The following is a 6,384-nucleotide window of genomic DNA, read 5'->3' as shown; positions in this document are numbered from 1 at the left end:
AATCAGAATTTTAAAGAATCTTCACACAATAATCATTTATAGTGACTTTATCAAGCATGAAGAAATTAGAAAATAAAGTGCAGGACTCATCTGATGTTAAAAGAGCAACAAAAATTAAAATCGCTCTTCCTCCACTGACTGAAAAATCTGATGCGTGCACAGACGTGCAAGTGCGCAATCCGGATATATAAACAGAATTACTGTTTTAAAAATATCTTTTTTGATAAGAATTCACACAGGTATAATCTGTTATGTCTTAAGTGAATGTTTGGTTTCTGTGGGGAAAAAATATCTGATGTGTAAGTTGTCAGATTCCAACAAATCATACATCGTTTTGAAGTTTGATTAAATTGAGGATGCTAAAATATAAATTAATAAAAAAAACAATTTTGAAAATTTGCTCAATCCCACTCAATTTGCCAGCACGGGTCAAAAATGTTGTTTAGGGTTTTCTGGTTACTATGGGAGTGGACAGTGACCACCTTTTTTAACCATCAATAGGACCCAAAAGTGTTAAACTCCAGTTGATTCAGGCCATATATGTTCTGAAGGCTTTTGAGTGCCTTCAGAACATATATGGCTTTATCCATGTTTGATAAAAGTCTTCACTTGTACCTCTGTTTTTGTGCCTGAACTGTTGCTTGGCCAGATTTAGGATGTTTGCATTTAAATAATGTGTAACAACTTGAATAACAGCAATATCCAACACAAGTATGTTGAGTAGTAAATGTATGTAGGACACTTAAAATATAAAACAAATATACTGTACGTATGGAATAATTGACGACGGGCCATTTAATTTTTATTGTTAATGCAGCACGACGCGAAGCAGATAATTCAAAGGACCTGAGTAAATTATTCCACTTACACCATGGTTAGAAATTGCTAAGACATTTCTCTGGTGGTTATTTTTAAAACATGTGACAATATAGGTATGCATTTTACAATAAAATTATCAATACTCATGGAACATTTTTCAACCAATCAGAATAAAGCATTCAACAAAGGAAAAAGAGTTATTAATGTCCAGGCAATCTAAAATTTCGTAACCCGAGACATTTTCATGTGTCAAACACAACTATGCAAAAAAGCATTTTGTTATGAATCAACAATCACATACAGAAGATATAAGCATTTAAAACTTACAGTTTAGCACGTCTGCTTAAAAAATTTAGAATTTTTATGATACTATCCTACACTACACAGGTTATGTATGTATTTTTTTCCAGAAAACTTCTAGCATAAAATAGATTCATGTATGTATGTATGTATGTATGCATGTATGTATGTATATGTATATTTTCAAAAACTTCCAGGGCCTTAAATCCCCCCCCCAAGATTCACCATTTTTCAAGGACCCGTGGGAACCCTGTAGAAGGAGGCCATGCCAACTCTACACAATACTATCCCCTACAAAATTCTGCTTGGGCCCATAAAGGCCTGTGCCGGCCCTGATGCAAAGGTTGTAGACCAACCTATCCTCCAACCCATACAATTGTTTCGGTTGTTTGTCCATTCCCCCAAATAAGATCAACAGATGTGTTTACGAAATTAGACCTCTACCGGCAGAAGGTGAAACTTAATATATTAGAATATGAAATTATATTAAGAGTTTGATACCAGAAAGCAAAAAAAAAAAAACATTTTGACGCATTTGGGTAAAAATGTGTTTTCTATATCAAGAAAGTAACAAGATGAAAAACAATATTTTCTGTTACAAACTTTTACATAGCATCTTTAGGTTATAAAAACGTTCATAATAAAAAAATTATGAACTTTACATCCATAATTTGATTTTCAAAGAGTTATTATAAAGACAATATTTTTTCTGCAAAATGCCTTTTTATCAAAATGCTATAAATCTATTGAATCAATATAAAATGTGCATTAATATTGGTCATGTTATATTCATTTAGTTGACTGGTGGTATACACTGATAAAAAAATTAACATTAATGGCATTAATCAAAACACTTTGTCATATTAAGAACACTGTCATTGCTGCTGTCATCCTTGGGACGTCCTTGCTGAACTTTTTTGGTCCTGCTCGATTTTCTTTGATTTTGAGTAAAATAATGGAAAGTTTTTCATAAGATCCCCTGGGGTCAATGTGTTAGCCTGACAGAAGCTTGATCCTGTCATGGGAGAACAAGCAACAGCCGGCATTTTTCCTTCGCCCGAGTGCCTCACACGTAAATTATTCGATTTTGATGGCTTACGTTTCTTCCCCGCCACAGAAAACCACCACAGGTTTAACAGGTTTATCAATTCCATCAAAATTACTATTTTGTTTTTGTTTGTTGATCACAAAGTAGAAGGTAGATGAGGAAAACTAGGATTCTGTGTGTATTCAAAGCGCTGCCATTGTTGTTTACAGTGCATGGAATGGTGCACTGTGATTGGTTAAGTGGATTTATTGCATTCTGCAGAGAAGGAGGACTGGCGTTTGTCGTGGTTTGGAAAAAAGGGAGAAAAGATGACAGAATAACATGGCGGATATTGGATTTTGCGTAAAATGAAGAATTTACTTTTTAATACTGACCTAATACAATACTTTTGTATTTTGGCTGTAACTAAACTTTTTTTTAATGGTGTTTATCGTGTATTTATATTACACATTACACTATTCAGGTATTTGGGGCAAATAGTTAAATAGAGATTTAGAAATAGTTATCTGTCGCACCTACAGACAGTTAAAAATGCAATTGCCAGCATAAATCGTCCACGCCGTGTAACGGGAGGTGGATCTGCCTCTACACAGACGCCAGCAGAGGACATCGCTGCGTCCACCCTCACCGCTGAAAGCCAAGAAACGCAAGCAGTCCAACCCCAAAGTACACTTACAAATCAAGTTCACATACATTAAGCTTTTTTATGAAAACATTTTAATTATTATTTACATAAAAAAACGTAATACAGCCACACAAAAAACTTATTTTAATCGTTATTTGCATGACAATATTTTAATGCAGCAACACAAAATAAATAAAAACTATCACCACGATGCTCAACACAATGATTTCCCTTATCTCATGTGTTAAATATTTTTTATTGTAAAATTGTAATTTATGATTTGCAAAAAATAACTGTTGCATCTGTGTAGATTAGATAAGCAAAGTATGTGCGCGTTGTGCACGCTATACATTATGGTCAAGCATGCGCCCTTAAAATAGCATAATGAACAACGCGCAACTGACTTTAGATTAGTTTTTTCTGGTCAGTGGCGCAATTGTTTTTTGAAACTGCAAAATAGCATCAGGGATGGTTTGAGCCGGAACACGCCTCCTTTTTTGCGCTGAACCGCCCAGGGAGCGCAAGTTCATTCCCTAGTTTGCCGACGTACGGCAGTGAAGGGAAAAACACGCTGTGCGCCGGTGCAAAATACGAAAAGTCAATTGCGCTGGGTGCAAGATAGGGCCCAATGTGTTAAAAATTAACACATCATTTTTTGCAGTGTAGGACATTGTGACTTCCGACCATGTAAACACATTATACTACAATAAATACACAAAATAATCTGTTTTTAAACCATGATATGACCTATTTAGGAATTCTATGCTATGTTGGTGGTTACTGTATAACCTTAACTAGCCTACATTATCTAGGCTTCAGGGTTTCTGAGGGTCTTGAAAGTCTTTTAATTAGTTGCATCAAATTTAAACCCATTAAAGTCTTAAATGGTTCAAGAAGGTTTAATTTATAATTTCAAGGTCTTAAATTTGTAACTTATCAATAGTTGTCATAATTAGCTATTGAAAGAGAGGAACATTTTTCTCCTTCCATGATTAACACCAAACAGTAAAGTCTTGTGCTGCTTTTAATAAATTCAGATAATAACTGTTACTGTATCTGTCAACTGAAGTGCCCTTGTACTCCACCAGAGGGCACTTCCAACAGACTGTCATCTATCACTACATTTCCTATAATCCATTGCCCAGACTGATCAGGACTATTACTGTATACAATCACATTTAGCCTATTGTTTATCTCATTGATTCTGCTTATTTAAACTCTGTTCTATGTCATTGCGAAGTCTTGTAAGAGTAACATTTCAATTCTGAGAGTTCTCCTGGTTTGTTGTTCCTTAAGCCCGGCACACACCAAAAGATAATCGAGCTAAATTGGGCTGATTTTGCCCCTTAAGACAATCCTAGGTAAAGTCCCGATCTTCATCGTGGTTTAACTGATTATATTATCTGATTTGCCTGTTGTGCACAGTGTGTTAAGAGATTGTGAATTTCCAATTATTTAATATAGGCTATAGGGAGTTGCATGCAACATACATGATTTTAATACTTTTTTTAATGACCCGCCCCACAATAAAGTGACAATTTCTTTACCCGCCCAATCCGCAGGCTACATGCGGGGCTCGTGGTTTATGAGATGACCCACACATCACTAGTCTGGGAACCATAGCTGCTTTGAATGACCAAGGACCACTCAAGAGTCAATATGACTGGCACCTGAAACAACCAATCATGTTTCACATATAAATATAAATAAATATAATGCAGCTAGTACCTGAACGTTAAAGACAATGGGGGAGATATAAAGGGTACATTTTACAAGACTTTAAGATACATAATAAATCTTTGGTGTCCCCAGAGTACGTTTGTGAAGTTCTAGCTCAAAATATTATAGATCATTTATGTTAGACTGTTAAAATTGCCACTTTGAAGGTGTGAGCAAAAATGAGCCATTTTTGGGTGTGTCCTTTAATGCAAATGAGCTGATCTCTGCACTAAATGGCAGTGCCATGGTTGGATGGTGGCGGTATTATCCCCTTCTGACATCACAAGGGGAGCCAAATTTCAATGACCTATTTTTTCACATGCTTCCATAGAATGGTTTACCAAAACTAAGTTACTGGGTTGTTCTTATTCACATATTCTAGGCTGATAGAAGCACTGGGGACCCAATTATAGCACTTAAACATGGAAAAAATCAGATTTTCATAATATGTCCCCTTTAATTAATTAATACAAATTATTTGTAATGGTTTAGCAAAATGTGAAATGCACTTTTTTATTCACTGTATGCTGCATTCACTGCACTCCATAATTTGAAAACAGACATTAAATTATTTATTTATTGCTCTTTTCATTAGAATACAGCAGCATGCAGTGATGATGAAACAGCAAAGAGAAGCTGTGAATGCAGTGATGGAGATGAGTTTGATTATACTGCTTCTGCTGTCAGGTTGGTGTGTACTGTTTTCAAAAGTACATGTACACATGCATATTTTTAAAAATGTTTGTTTTAACAGGATTTTTGTGCAGCACATCTGATTTTCCGCGAAAGTACTACTACATAAATCAGAGTATGACATGGGCAGCAGCTCAGAGTTACTGCAGACAGAAGCACATTGATCTGGCTACTGTAGACTCTATGAATGATGTGAACAAGCTGATAAATACTGTGGATCCTGGGTACAGTGGATCAGTGTGGACTGGACTGAAGAGGGCGACACTGAGTCGATGGGTTTGGTCTATGGGAGATGACACTCTTTCACAGTACAAGAACTGGTATCCAGGAGAACCTTCTGGTGATGGACCATGTGTTGAAACTCACAATGGAATTTGGAACGATCTTTCATGTTATTCTGTTTTATATTTTGTGTGCTACAATGGTAATTAGTTGTTTATTTGTGCAAATATTCAGTATATATGAAAAGAAATGCTGAGACTTTCCTGCATCTCTCAATAGAAAGCGTTGGAAACGTCCTAATAACAATTGGAAAAAACTGGAGAGATGCTCAGAGTTACTGCAGACAGTATCACACTGACCTGGCCACCATCCACAACTCTGTGGAGCAGAACCAGGTATATACTCTTGGTCAAAGTGGATGGTGGGTCTGGATTGGTCTGTTCTTGGACTCCTGGCAGTGGTCTGACCAGAGGAGTTTCTACTTTAGATACTGGGCAGCAGGACAACCCACAACTGGTGACTGTGTTGCCATGTCAACAACTGACTCTGGGAAATGGGCTACTTACAGCTGTGACCAATCACGTCCTTTTATCTGTTATGATGGTGAGTTTACCCAGTTAATAGAATAAAATACTTCAAGCTAATGATGATTCAACTGTCTTTACAAACAACTGTGAAACCTATTCATGTGTTTGTGTTTTTATTTTAAGGATAACTTTTTCTATATATTTCTCTTGAAATAGTTTATCAAAAACAGGTCATCAGATTAAACTTGTCCTGTCGTGGAAAATACGATATGAATGATCCTTCACTACAGGCTGTCATTCTGAATAAGGTATGTTTCTGTTTTAAATACTTGAATTTAGTTTATCAACACGTTTATGTACATTAACACAGATTGCCAAGTATGAACTGGCTGTAATGTCTATTTATTTTAAAATAAGGGAGGCATTCATAT

This window comes from Paramisgurnus dabryanus, chromosome 6 (genome assembly GCF_030506205.2).
Source record: "Paramisgurnus dabryanus chromosome 6, PD_genome_1.1, whole genome shotgun sequence".
Classification (NCBI taxonomy): Eukaryota; Metazoa; Chordata; class Actinopteri; order Cypriniformes; family Cobitidae; genus Paramisgurnus; species Paramisgurnus dabryanus.
This window is presented reverse-complemented; position numbering follows the sequence as displayed.